The sequence below is a fragment of the Panthera tigris genome, chromosome B3 (assembly GCF_018350195.1).
Source record: "Panthera tigris isolate Pti1 chromosome B3, P.tigris_Pti1_mat1.1, whole genome shotgun sequence".
Lineage (NCBI taxonomy): Eukaryota > Metazoa > Chordata > Mammalia > Carnivora > Felidae > Panthera > Panthera tigris.
This window is the reverse complement of record NC_056665.1, coordinates 101,930,801-101,946,468: the sequence shown is the minus strand read 5'-3', so window position 1 is coordinate 101,946,468 and position 15,668 is coordinate 101,930,801.

The following is a 15,668-nucleotide window of genomic DNA, read 5'->3' as shown; positions in this document are numbered from 1 at the left end:
AGCTCCAGACTTGATTTGAAGTCACAGGGAGCCTGGGCAGTTGAACAGAAGCAGTGGATATTCTGGCGCTAGTCAAAGCCATAATGATCTGCAGTTCAGTCCTCTGTGCACTAGGGCATGGTAGAGGAGACAGAGGCACTCTGGGTGGGATTGTGGGCAATCCTATATTCATATTCAGGGCCCATATTCATAAAGAGCCTTAAATTTGACCTTTTGTGCTATCTGCAGGTGAGGTTATGAATTCAGACACAAAGTTATACTTTCAGGAGGGAAATAAAGACAATGTTCATTATATAATTTTAATTTTAAAAGCACAAACATTAAAAATACTATGATTTTGGGGCACCTGGGTGGCTTAGTTGGTGAAGATTCAGACTTTGGCTTAAGTCATGATTTCATGGTTTATGGGTTTGAGCTTCATGTCAGGCTCTGCGCTGACAGCTCAGAGCCTGAAGCCTGCTTCAGATCCTGTTTCTCCCTCTCTCTCTGTCCCTACCCCACTTGTGCTCTCTCTCTCTCAAAAATAAATAAACATATTAAAAAATAGTATGATTTTATTTTCATTTATTTACTTTTTAAATAGGCTCCACACCCAATGTGGGGCTTGAACTCATGACCCTGAGATTAAGAGTTGCATGTTCTACCAACTGAGCCAGCCAGGGGCCCCAATATACTAAAATTTTAAAATCTTGTTTAGCCATGTGCATGTTTTTTTTTTAGTATATCAGGAGCCTCAAAAGTAGAATTGATCTGCCTTCCCTCTGTTTTCCTGCTAACAAAGGGGCTTTTAGTGTGGATTGAATAACTAGGAGCCATACATTCTGAATAATACAGGCTTATGGAGAGTTTACCAAGAGAAACAGTTCTACATCCTTTTCCTGGGAGTCACACATCCCCTGTTCACCTTCAGGAGTGTGTTGACCACAGGCAGCCTCTCCCTCCTGTGTCGAGGTTGCCAGAATGACAGTGGGGTACACACAGATCCCAGGAACCTGAGACTCAGCTTCCTCCCATGAGTGGCTTCCTTCCTTGAGTGGCTCCACCCATCTACTAAGCACCTTGGGTGGTGGGGAGACCAAAATGTTAATGGTATATCTGGAAGAGAGCACATGAAAAGAGACATAATAATAGTGCTGGTTTCTCCCTCTGTGTGAGGGAAACCAAATCTCATGAGGATTTATAGTTCATGTTTTGCCACAGAGCTGAGCTCTCACTATCCCCAAGGCCTTTGAGATGAAAGACGACAGTAAGGCTCATTTCTCCCTTGGCTGTTCACGCATCATCAGTCACTGAGGCTGCACCTCAAGCCTTTTATCTAGAAATACATTGAGGTTAATGAATTCAGAGTATCAAAATAATCAGCCACAGAGCTTTGGTGTTCAGGCCTTTTAGTTAAACAGTGTAAGGCCCAGGACACCAAGAATCCCCAGTGAAGATAGACAAATAGGCAGTGATATCTGGGGGGGGGGGGGGGTGATAGGAATGACAATCCCTTTTTAATTCGATCCAACAAATGTTTATCTAGGCCTCCTCGGGGTGAGCACTGTGCTGGGTCCCAGGAGGAGAAAGAATTTGCTTCTTGTCTTCAGAGACTTTATGGGCAGTTTGGTGTCATTCAGACTTCAGGCTTTGAAGTCACTGAGATCGGTGTGTGAAGGTGCTTGATGGAGAAACTGTCACATACAGGACTTGAGTAAAGTGTGGTTCCTTTTCTTTTATGCCAGCAGTTTTGCTCTCCCCAGCCCTCTCAAGGACTGGCCACCTGAGTCCCGGATCCTGGCTGTGTCTCCGCACTGTGCTACCAGAGCTGGCAGAAGCCAGACACCTTTTTGGCCCTTTGTTCAAGTATGCTCCTTATACCTCCACACTCAGTGTTCCTTCTGCTCTCCAGGATGCTTATCTGCAGCCCACGCTGAACCTCCTAGATGCTGCCTGCCTGGATTTCTCAGATCCATCCCTGGTCTATCCTGTCCTGATACCACCTGGCCTGGCCTGATACCTCTGGGCTATGTCAGTTTTACTATTGAAATAATCTCTGATATCTCCAGCTCCAGGCAAGTCAGTCTTCTTAAACCTTACCTTTGATTATGTTACACCTGCTCTGAAACCATCAGTGACTCCCATGGCCTCTGAATTCAAATGAAACCTTAGCCTGAGGGTCTCAGCTTGGCATGATGTAGCCTAGCCCACCTTTTAAGTTTCATCTTTCTTCCCACCAGTGTGTAACATACCAGCCTTAGTGGCTCTACCCTCAGTGGACTAATTGCACTCCTTGAATATGTTCTTTCCTTCTTGTATCCTTTGCTCTTGCTGAACTTTGATGGAATTTCAGCATAGGAAGTTAGAGGAATATGGAAAAAGATGACTGAAGGAACATGAACAAAGACATAGATGGGAGTGGGGAGTGGAGACCAGAGAGGGAACATGTCTGGTTACTGGACATTGGGCACTTAGGATTCCAGAATCATAGCTCCTAGAAAGGAAGCTAACTGGATCATCTGGTCTACCCCTGGCCTTCAGGCTGGGAAAATATTTTTGTTTCCATTCTATAAATCAGACGGTCAAGGCCCAGAGAGTTTAAGTGTGTTTAGACACACAAGTTGGGGTCATCCTATAGAATCCTTTAAAGCCAGATTAAAACTTATCGTAAGTTCAGTCACTGATGGAGACTATGGAAAGCTCTCACTGTGGCAATGGCATAATTAGAACTATTTGGGGCAGTATTTTCAAACTGTGGGATATGGCCCATTAGTGGGTCACAAAGTCAATTTCTTGGGTCATAAATTTAAAAATGTCAGAGTACAGCATTGCTTTGTAAGTTTTATATGTGTGTACTGGGTTGTGAAGTAAAATATATTTCTTATTGAGTGTCATGGCCAAAAAAGTTTTAAAGCCCCAGTTTTAGGAAGATTTGTCTGGTGGCAAATCATAGGCTGAATTATAGGTGCAAGGGAGGAAACTTGAGGCAGGGAATTCTAGTTGGGATGCTGTTGTCATAGCCTAAGTAGACAGTAAGAAGGATCTAGATGGGAAGGAGAAGCCATGGAAAGGGAAAGGAGGGGAAGGCATGAAAGATTCTGTGGGGTAAGAGTCTCAGGATGTGAGGATTAAGATTGTGGGGGCTCAGAGGGAGGGGAAAAAGACAGTCAGGGTTGACTGAAAGTCATACTCAGGTGCTTCGGAAAATGCTGGTGCCCATATCCAAGGAGGAAAGTTGGGTGAAGGAGCTGGTTTGAGGACCAGCATGAAAGACAGATGGAAAGACACACAACCACCATCAGGTATTAGATCAGTCAGGTTCCCACTGAAGAATCCACTGAGATGGTTCCAATGCAAAGACCTGAAGGAAGGGAGGACTTCCAGAGCTGTTGGCAGGCTGAGGGGAGCCAACTTGCATGATGAGGAACCCTAGATTAACCACAGTAGGAAGTTCTTCCTGTCAGATTCCTCTGCAACCCAAGCTTACAGGGCACCACCTCTCTATTCTTCTACCCTCCCACCCCTGAGATGAGTCTACGACTGTTCATTGGTTTGTCACTACCATTACTCCTACTGCTGCTATTATGTCTACCCTCACCATCACCACAGGCAAACTTCTGTTGAATCCTCATCTTGTGCCAAAGGCTTTACATGTGTGATTTTATTTAATCACATTTACCTCTTGAGTTGGTCCTATCATTATTCCAACATTACAGATAAAGAAGTAGAAACTCAGGGACACTTAAAAACCAAGTTCACACAATTAGTAAGTGGCAAAGCTGTAATATAAAGCCAGGAAGTCTGATTTCTTGACCACTCTTAATCACTGCCATGCACCACTGATTACTGAGAAATAGAAGATAACAAAGGTAGCAAATGACAGGGCAGTTAACCAGAGCGAAACTTAGTTTATAGTAGCTGGTGATGTCATACTTTGATGCAAGTAGGACCGGGCATCTTGTGTTCCTGCATCCCTAATTCCTTTGTAGAAGCTCTAGTGGGACTTGTTGGTTTAGGTTTTATCTAGGAAATCATCCTCCTACTCATCCACTGCCTCAGGGTTGGATACTAGAGTCATAATCTCCAATTTCAGACAGAGGAGGGATTGGGTTGCCCTAGTTGTCTGATTGTGGCCTGTGCAGCCTCTTCCAGAAACTTCTCAGATTTCACTCTGGTTAGGGCCTCTTGGTTGCCTTTTGGCCCTTGTGCTCCGAAGTTGTTTGAATCTAATCTAGGTTGGGAGCCCAGGGATTCTTCTCAGGGCCTCAGGTCCCCACACCAACTAGAGTTGGCCTTCTTTGCTTGGACCAGCTCCTGTCCCTGTGCAATGTGCCTGTGATGTGTGTTACCCAACCAAGAGTTAAGATTGGTTCTGCCTTTAGTCAAACTTCAGACAGTCTGAGTAGCTTTCTGGATCTTACTTTTCCAGCAGCTGAGTGGCCCCAGCCAGTATCCTAGGACCTGTCTGCCTTCCACCTATACCTCCAACATTCTCCAGCTGACCTTCTTATACATTCACTAGATCTAAACTGCTCACTAGGTCCTTTTCTCAAGTTGGAAGGGCCTGACATCCTATTTGGCTCATTGAAGTGAGTCCTGTGAGGATTAAGCAAGGCTTCCCTAGCTCATGCCCAAAGCCCCACGTTCTCTCCAAGCTGCCTTCTGATGACTCATTGCCCTCATGGCCAGGCCTTCCTACCCTACTTTATTTTAGGAAATGACTTTTGAAAATGGTCTCATTTTTTTCTTTAACAATAGAAAAGTAATGTTTACCCACAGGGAGCAAGAATGATAATCCCCAAATGCTAGTAATAACACACGCGCACACACACACACACACTCAAAAAAGGAGCTTTCTAAAACCAGTTTTACAAGGAAGGGCACAGGTAAGGCTCTCCTGGTGAAGGTGGTGGAGTGGTAACTAAGTAAAACTTTGGTTTGTGAGCATAATTCACTCCGGAAACATGCTTGTAATCCAAAGTGCTCATTTATCAAAACAAATTTCCCCATAAGAAATAATGGAAACTCAGATGATTCATTCCACAAAAATATTCATATAAAAATGATTATAATACTGTAATATAATACAAAATAATAAAATACAAAATATAAAGAAAAATAAATTAAGCTGCACTTACATTTGAAAACCTTTGGCTGAGAGAGGAGGGTTATTGTGTAGGACAACTTTCACTACCACTAATGGAATCACTGCTATCTATCAGCTCAATGGAATTTTTCTGCACAGGGGCCATTGTATACGCTCACACAGGTGTTGACTATAGTACAGTATTAAACTCTTGTCATATAGTGTATTTAATGTAACTGGCAATAAGGCAGCAGAGGAAAGGGTCTATATCTGCAAGCCGCCTGACTTAGAATGAAGCAAAGCATTCCTAAGCTTACTCTTGGATGGAAAAGCAAAGGACTGTCCATAGGTGCTTTGAAGTGACAAAAAATACACTAGTGCCAGTTGTGGGCATCTTCCAACATTCTGAAAAATCACCGATTTCTGCCAAACACCATGGCCTGAGACCGAGCATCTGAGCATGAGAGACGATCACCCACAGTCCCACAGCAAGAAGAGACAGAGAGAGAAGAACCATTGTGATCATGTGATGTTCAGCATACATACTACTCCTATTGCAAGACATTTCTTGTTTATCAAGTTAAAATTAATCAGAAATGTTTGCTCATCTTGTGGAACAACTGCAGAACAAATTACCTGCAACCCAAGGTTTTACCGTACTTTGTTTCCATTGCTTCCACAAGTAGAGAAAGTGCTTCCAACTGGACAGGAGAAAAACAGGGCAGTTCAGAACAATGTAAGCCTGAGGTAAATGGCTGTCAGGAAGAAAAATCTAGCTACTTTAAGGGCCAAGTCTTTATGCCCAGGCAAATTATGTCCTAGGATGTGGGTTACAAACATTTTATTAGTATAAGTTCTTCAGACAAATCTTAAATGAACCCTAATTTAAAAATATTTACAAGATAATTTGTATATATTTTAAGTTAGAATTTATTTAGCATTCAATTATAAAGTTAATATATGAAGGAAAATTATTGTTTTGATGAATACCAAAATTCAAAATAATTAATAGGGGCGCCTGGGTGGCTCAGTCAGTTAGGCATCCGACTTCAGTTCGGGTCATGATCTCGCCGTTCATGAGTTCGGGCCCTGCGTCGAGCTCTGTGCTGACAGCTCAGAGCCTGAAGGCTGTTTCGGATTCTGTGTCTCCCTCTCTGCCCCTCCCCCGCTCATGCTGTGTCTGTCTCTGAAAAATGAATAAACCTTAAAAAATTTAAAAAAATAATAATTAATATAGATATAACCATTGCCAAGCTTGGCATTTAATTCACTTCTATATATAATTTTAGTTGCAAGGAGTAAAACAGATATATATATTTTTTAAATCAGTTTGCTTTGTCATCTATTGTATAAACAGACCCAGAAGTTTGAAAAAGGAATACCAAAACATTTTTAATTTCTAAATCAAATCATTAAGATTGTTGAATTTCTTGTCTTAGATACAGAAATGGAATATCCAACACTTTTTTTAATGCTTATTTACTTATTTTGATAGAGAGAAAGAGAAAGAGTGCGAGAAGGGGAGGGGCACAGAGAGAGGGAGAGAGAGAAAGAATCCCAAACAGACTCCATGCTACCAGCACAGCACCAGATGCAGGGCTCAAACCTATGAACTGTGAGATCATGACCTGAGCCGAAGTCAAGAGTCGGATGCTTAACCAACTGAGCCACTCAGGCAATCCTACCCAACACTTTTTATAAGCAGGAGAGCCATGTGGCAGGTTATGCATTTGTTTGAAAGCCCACTGAGATCTAACATGGACCAAATAGGTGCTTTTGAGCCTTGTGTGACCGTTGACCGAGCACTGCATTCTTGGGACAGACACAAAAGGCCAGTGCATACCCATAAGCTTCCTAATCAATGACCTGACTAACTAGTCTATGGTGATAGAGTCAGATTAGTGGTGGGAGGGTAGCAAGGGCTAATGACTTCGAAAGGGGAACAAGGGAACTTTCTGAAATGCTAAACATTGTGTAAACCTTGATATGGGTAGTGGTTGTATGGAGTGCATATATGTGAAAATTCATGAGCTGTACACTTAAGAATTGTGCATTTTAACTGTAGACAAATTATACTTCAAGTCCCTGTTAGCCAAAAGACAGAAAGAGAGAGAGAGAGGAAAGGAGGGAGGGACCAAGATTTGCTCAAAAATCTGTCAGCAGAAATTTATGTGCTGGGGGTGCCTGGGTGGCTCAGTCGGTTAGGCGGCCGACTTCGGCTCAGGTCATGATCTCGAGGTCCGTGAGTTTGAGCCCCGAGTCGGGCTCTGTGCTGACAGCTCAGAGCCTGGAGCCTGCTTCATATTCTGTGTCTCCCTCTCTCTGACCCTCCCCTGTTCATGCTGTCTCTCCCTGTCTCAAAAATAAATAAACGTTAAAAAAAAAAGAAAAGAAAAGAAATTTATGTGGTAGTGTTTCTATTATTGTGCTATGTGTTTTAATTTGGTAGCTAGCTAACATTTTTTTTTTTTTTTAAAGTAGGTTCTGCCCAACATGTGGCTTGAACTCACAACTCTGAGATCAAGAATTGCATGCTCTACCAACTGAGCCATCCAGGTGCCCTGTGTATGTTTTTAATTATAGTTTTAAAAAATAGTTTAAAATGTTTTTTTAAAATGAAATCCAAGTATACAGTTGACCTTTGAACAACACAGTGGTTAGAGGCACTGACCTCCTGTGCAGTCGAAAATCCACCTATAACTTTTGACTCCTTAAAACTTAACTACTAATATCCTACTGTTGACCAGAAGCCTTACCAATAATATCAACAGTCAACCAGCACATATTTAGTGTGTTATATATATATTAGGTACTGTATCCTTAACATAAAGTATGCTAGAGAAAGGAAAATGTTATTAAAATCATAAGGGAGAGAAAATATATTTACAGTACTGTACTGTATTTATTGAAAAAAAAATCTGTGTGTAAGTGGACCCACATAGTTCAAACTCATGTTGTTCAAAGGTCAACTGTATAAAAAAATAAAATTCAAATCAAATAAAATTAAGAGATGAAAGTCAAATCATGACCTCTCAATCACTCCTGGCAATCTTTGACAAATCAGGAAAGATGTAAGAAGCACTGGGTGACCAGGGATGACAAAGAACAGTATGCACAGACCCGTGGAAAGCACATCAGCTTTTGTACATACAAATTGGCTTCAAATCCTAATTCTGCCAGTTACCTAAGGTCTGGTAGCTAGTACCCTATCAAATGCAGAGCACCAGTTTTTTCATCTGTAAAATGGGGACAATACCACCTGCCTCAGAGTTGTTGGGGGAGTAAGGGAGAACATAGCTAAAGTGTCCAGCACACTTAGCCGCCCCCACCCAAATGCTAGTTCTCATCTCTTCTGTATCCCATAACAAAGTCAAATATACTGGACTGGGAAGGGATCTGACTGCCTTTAGAAAGTGTGCCTCTTAAGTTGTTTTTCCAGAGGCAAAGATGGACTTGCGTCTGTCTGTCTGCAACCACACCCGGCCCTCCTTGCCACCAGTGACACATTTGCAAGATTGTATACAGGCCCCGGACAGAAACACTTAACACAAGTGGAGGTGCTGGCCATCCTTATTTTTAGAGAGAAAATGACCAGAATGTGAGTAGAGCAGATAAGCCAGCCCAGGCCCTGGCCCCTCAACCACAGGAGCAGAACAGAAATCTGTTAAAGGATGGGGAGAATTTCTCTCATCTTCCTGGGTTTCTCCTTCCTTTTCTTCTCTGTCTCTCCCCAGCACAGCTCAGGAAGCAGGAGAAAAATACCCAAAGGCGAAAAGGCAGAGAGCATCTGTCTTCCTATACTTTGATGGTGAGAGTGAAAACAAGTGTCTCATAGCTTATTAAATGTCAGGTTTAAGATGTCTGGTTGGGGAGGTAGGGTGTGGCCATCACACCAGTGCGTTAGTCTTGGCATTTTTTGCTTCTTGCAGGATCCCACCTTTTGGTCTATTAGAAGCATTTCTTCATAAGGATGAACATTTAGTTTGGTCTCAGAGCCAGGTGTCTGCCTCCAGACCACTGCCTGAAAGGAATGGGTTTGAGCCTCAAAGAAAATAAGTTAGGCCTGGCTCAACTTGTCTGCATGACTCTTCTTGCTCCACTACACTTGCCTCTCAGGCTGCTGTTGGCCTCTAAGAAAACGGATCCTGGTCTTCCAGTTTCAGAGACTGAAGCAATTATACCCTGGAAACAGATCTCAGTTTCAAAGCACTTTTCCTCTCTGCCTGGGTTCTCAGGGGTAAAAAGGGCTACCTTCTGCTTCAGTAAATTCTATCCAGCTAGGAGTTCAAGACCAAGAGTAGTTAATCCTGGAGACCAAAGGCTGGCAAGACACTCACTTGGGTTCATGCCTTCCGTCTGCCAGGGGCTTCAGGTCCCAGAAGAGACCTCTTCCTCTGTTGTCCTGGTCAGCTACAGGCTAACCTAACCTTGTGTAGTTCCAATCGGCCTCAGTTTGGAGCTGTGGTTCTGTATGCCTTTTATTTCACGTTCACAGTGCTGCTGAATGCCTTTGTGAACTGGCCTTGAAAAGTATTACAGAATCCACAGTCGAGATGTTCTCTGCCTGGACTCTGTTTGCTTGTTATGTTGCAAGAATGTGGTCCAACAGCCTCCACACCCTGATGACTCAGCCTAGCTCTAATGAGTTGTGTTTTCCAGGCCCTCCTGGGGGGACAGTGCCTTCTCTAGCGTTGGCTACGTGCTGCCCCCCTCACCCCTCACGCCCCCACCCGGCCTCAGTAAGGGCTGCCTGGGAGTGAGCCTGGATGGTTGTTAGAAATGCTCCCCATAGGTAGGCAGAGGGAAAGGGAAGATGAATTCTGGTTCCACTCCCCAGTGTTGCAGTCACTCTTGGCCCTTCCCAGGCACAGCCAGGAGGTGTAAGTTAGAGGTTAGGAAGAACTTACATAATGGGATTGATTTTGAAGGGAGCAGGCAGAGTGGCTACCTCTTAGAGAAAAGGCATTTGATAGCCACCTAAAGGTCATGTGAAGAAGCCTGTCTTACTTTCAGAGAATTGGTCTTTGATTTGTGGGGCATTCAATTTGCTGGGGAAAAAATCTGACTGTTAAGCTTCTGGGGGACAAACCAGAGGAAATTATATAATTAACAGTTCAGAGATTCTTAGAATCTTTGGCCAAAAAAAGAAATGACAGAGAAAAAATCACTGTGTTCTAGAGCCATGGCAGAAGGCCAAGCTTTGAATAATGGCCATAGAAGATATATTAATGAATTATTTTTAAATGTATGCTTCTTTTTGGAAAGAAATTGCTTAGGGAAAGTTTATGCCTTAATTACTACTCTTACTAAAAGGGAAAATCTTAACTGATTATACCTTAAAATCTTTGAACCTTAAACTCTTTTACCAGATTTTAAAAGTTCAGGCCTCCTTGCAAAAATGCAAACGCATTTCTATTTCCTGATGGCTATAACAAAAGCAGAAGACTTAAACAAGAATCTGTTTTATGAAAAATTGAAATCTGAGCACAGTTCACACATTTACCAATGATTCTTCTCCGTTGCATGTTATCTATGAATCATCTGACACAAAACAGCTGTAAGTCCTCTCTGCTGTAAGGACAGGATGGCCCTGCCAGGAACTGCACCCAGCTTGTGGTCTAGTCGCTGACAGAATTTACATAATACTACTGACTGCCAATTTAAGCCTACCCTGCAGGTACCACCCCCCCCTTCCCCCCCCTTCCCTCCTGCAGGCACTGAAATGGTCACGCTTTGGGCTGGCTCTGGTCCTAGCAGGAAGCATAGGCCTCCGGGCTGCTGACCACACCCATACATTTGTTTGCTTTGTTTCGTTTTTGGGGAGATCCTTTTATTTTGATATAATTTCAATTTTACTGAAAAATTACATGAACAGTCCAAGGAACTTCTACAACTTATGATTTGTTTGTTTACATTTTTGCCTTATTTGCTTTATCATTCTCTCTCTTTCTCTCCCACTCTCCTCTCCCATTGAAGATGGAGATGTGCTCCTATTGGCTCCAGTATGAATTTTCCAAAAAGGCATTCTCTTAATAACTACAGTGCAGTTACACAATCAGGCAATTAAGCATTAATACAATACTACTATGTCTTTCATTAATTGCCCCCAAAATGTCCTTACTTTTTTTTCCCTCCCCTGAGGATCAAATCCAAGATTATACATAGCATTTAGTTGTCAGGTCTATTTATTTTCCTTTATTCTGGGACATTTCTTTAGCCTTTCATTGTGTTCTTGACCTTAACATTTAAAAAAAAAGTACAGGCCAGTTATTTTGTAGAATGTCTTTCAGTTTGGGTTTGCCTCATGTTTTCTCATGATTAGATTCAGGTTATGCATTTTTGGCAGGAATACCACAGAGTTGATAGTGTGCTCTTCTCCAAGCATCCTAATCGGGGGCATGTGATATGGGATATTGGCTTGTAACTATATAGTGATCTTAGCCCTGATGACTTGGTAGAGTGGTATCTGATGCTATGAAGTTATTTTTTTCTCTTTCATTAAGTCATTTGCTGCATACTTTACATCTCTGTAATTATCCTATTTATTTAAAGTTTTTATTTAAATTCCAGTTAGTTAACATACAATGTTATACTAGTTTCAGGTATGCAATATAGTGATTCAACACTTCCATACATCACCCAGTGCTCATCATGGCAAGGTCACTCCTTAATCCCCATCACCTGTTTAACCCATTTCCTCACTCACCTCCACTCTGGTAACAATCAGTTTGTTCTCTGTTTCTTGATTTATCTCTGTCTCTTTTTTCCCCTATGATTATTTGTTCTGTTTCTTAAATTTCACATGAGTGAAATCATATGCTATTTGTCTTTCTCTGAGTGACTTATTTTCCTTAGCATAATACACTCTAGCTCCATCTAGGTCATTGCAAATGGCAAGATTTCATTCTTTTTTATGCTGAGTAATATTTCTTGATTATTACAGTTTGTAATATTCCATTGTGTGTATGTGTGTGTGTGTGTAACTCATCTTCTTTATTCACTCATTAGTCAATGGACATTTGGGCTCTTTCCATAATTCAGTTGCAGTACATAATGCTGCTCTAAACATCAGGGTGCATGTATCCCTTTGAATTAGTGTTTTTGTATTCTCTTCTTTTTTAATTTTTAAATTTTATTTATTTATTTTTGAGAGAGACAGAGACAGAGTGAGTGGGGGAGGGGCAGAGAGAGAGGGAAAGAGAGAATCCCAAGCAGGCTTTGTACCACCAGCACAGAGCCCAATGTGGGCCTCAAACCCATGAAACCATGAAATCATAACCTGAGCTGAAACCAAGAGTTGGACACTTAACTGACTGAGCCACCCAGGCGCCCCAGTATTTTTGAATTCTTTGGGTAAATACCTAGTAGTAAAATTGCATATCCCTTTTTTTTTTTTTTTTTAAGTAGGCTCAATGACCAATGTGGGACTTGAACTCATGACCCTGAGATCAAGGGTCACATGGTCTACCGACTGAGCCAGTCAGGCACCCCTGTAATTATCCTTTTTTAAATCAAACTTTTACCCATCCATTTTGGCATCCTCTGATGATTTTCTACAACTCTCATTTTGCATTCTACTGTAATGAAGAGGTTTCCCTTAACATTTATATCTATCTATCTATCTATCTATCTATCTATATGAACATGATTCTTAGGCTATCAGTGGAGTATAATCCATTATAAATATTATTTATTTTGATGTTAAAATTGTTCCAGATTAGGGAGTGGGAGCCTCTTACCGCTGGCTCTTGAGTCTTTTTGAACATATTTTCATGATTCTTTGATCATTTCCTTACCTTCTTGCAAAATAAGATGTTCCAGGCTCATCCTCTACTTTTCCTGCCCACAGCCCCAGAATAAGCCATTTCTCAAGAATCGCTAGTTCCTTTAGTGGGTAATGGTATTTAGAAACCAAGATCTGGGTGCTAAAAGTGCTCATTCTTACTGGTGTGTCACTGTTTCTAGGCCTCTTACCAGACAGAATTAGGTAATATTACATATACAAATGGAAATAGATACATATAGAGGCATAGATATATATTAGAAATATGTTGGAGATATATATGACATAATATATACTTATTCTAATAACTCCAATTACAACAAATGCTTTTTCCATATTTGTAATTTCTTTCCCCAGCACTTAGAAATCTGGCTCCCATTAGCCTCAAGGTCAAGAATACACAAATCATAGTTTCAGAATGCTAATCCCTAGCACCACTTAAAGTAAGCCTAATGAGAGTTTAATTAGTTTACAATTTTGAGGGGTAAAACTTAACATACATTAAAGTACACAAACCCCAAGTCTACAATTCAGTGACTTTCGACAAATGGATATACCTGTGTAACCCACACTTTTTTCAAGATATAGGACATTCATCTCTGTATCTTCTCAGAAAGTCCCCTCATGTTTCTTCCCAGTCAGCAACACCCCCATCCCCCAAACCAGAGGCAACCACTTTTCCAGTATTTTGCTTAGTCTGTAGACATCAGTTGGCTCCCCTGGATCCGAACACACATCTTCAACTTGGACCCTACTCTGTGCTCTCCCCCTCGAGGCTTGTGCCACCACAGTACCTGGCCTTAGATTTTGCTTTGTCTACTCTTCCTTGGCAATGCCAGATTTGATTTCCAGTTCTGCTTCCAGTCTTTTCTGACCTGTGGTGCCAATGACTCTGCCCCTCCTCTGGGCTACATGTTGATTTGTTCTTGCACTAGCCTACATTCCTCATTCCTTCTGGGCTTTTGATCCAGCCCCGAAGGACCTTTGGCCTGGAATGTGCTTCGAGGATCACACAATTTACTAAAGATAGTTTCATAAAAAGGCACATAATTTCATGAAAATCTCCTTCTTAAAATTTGGTAATATCGTCCCGTCTGGTCCTGCTTGATGCCTGGATTCTGAGCCACACCTGTTCTTCTGTTTCTAAATCTTGCTTCCTTTCCCGACTTGGGTGACTGTCATAATCCTTCCTTCCCATGACAGCTGGAGCCAGAAGCTGGTGAGGCTTTTCTCATGAGGGTACCTTGTGAGCATGACTATGATAGAGAGAAACCATGTATCTTGTGGGTGTTTAGTACATGTGAAACCACTCAGCCCACCACCAAATGTGGCAAATGGCCAGTTTGGGGCACAGGAAGAGAAGGTGGGTGGGTCCCAAGCACCCTGCTTAATGCCTAATGCTTAATGAATAGCTCCCTTTCAGTAGTGTTCAGTCTACCCAGAGCTATAGCATGTAGGGTAGAAACTAAGGTGAGGTCTCGGAACCAGGAAGTCACACCCATGTTAATATTTAGAAAACAGTTGGGTTATAATAGCTTCTTTTTCCAGGCTCCCTAATGAAAAGGGTTAGTGTGGTTCAATCATGAAAGCTTCTGAAAAGACTCTTTGACACAAAGGCTCTGAGCTCCACTCTTCATGTCGGCCTTTGATTATATTAGTAGTTTAATAAGCAGTTGCTTGTTCTGTCTTTTGTGTGCTTGGATCCCCCCCCCCACAACAAAGCTGTGAGCTCCATGAGGGAGGTGACAGTGTTGGGCATTTTTCTGTCTTCCTCCTGTCCCAGCACCAGCTCCTTGTCAGGTGACAGGAGGTGTTCCGTAGGTACTTCTGACTTGAACTAAGTCTTAGTCACCCTAATGAGGTCATCCCTCCATAGTATCCCAATTCCTACTGTAGTACCAAGCACAGAGTAGGTACTCAAATTGGCTGAGTAAATCATGAACTAATTCCACTAAATTGTTGTCGAGTCAAAGTGTTATTCCTCTCAGGAGTCTATGTTTTAGAAGAGGGCAACAAAGAATGGGCAATGCTTAATGACCCAAGTGGAGTTAGCCTAATAGTGGAATTACAGGCAACACAGCACCAGATGAGGACATTTATAAGCAGGGGGCTCTTTGGTGCCCCACCAATCATGCCACATCACTATGTTACCCTTCTTCTGAGGTCTTCAGAATGTTGGGCCATAAAAGGATCGTTATATTCTGATGATCAACCTTTTTTGCTGTCTGCCTTTCCTGAGCTTCTTTCTCCTATTCAATTTGCATTTGTTTCCTTTGGCCCAACAGCAAATTGGCTGCAGCACCTTCTCCTAAAGAGCCAGAATCTTCCTAGCGGTGAACCTCTTTTTTTTTTTTTTTTTTTAGTTTATTAATTTATTTTGAGAGGGAGAGCACACAAGCAGGAGAGGGGCAGAGAGAGAGGGAGAGAGAATTATGAGATCGTGTGGCTTGATCTCACGAACCATGAGATCATGACCTGAGCTGAAATCAGGAGTCAGATGTTTAGCCAACTGAGCCACCCAGGCACCCTTCATCATTACTACATTTTAACTGACTTTTGCAAATTTTCATTACAATTTTAATTGTCACAAAATGTTCCATGGAGTACACCTATTTAACCATTCACCTGACATTTGTTGAGCATTTAGTTTGCTTCTGATTTTTAGCTATTACAAAAGGAAACATAATGAGAGAACTCTTCACATAAATTTTCCTTATTTGAGGCATTTTGCTTTTCACCAGGAGAAATTTCCAGAAGTTTTATTACTGGACAAAATAATATGAAACTATTTTAGACTCTTAATATTGTCCAACGACTTAT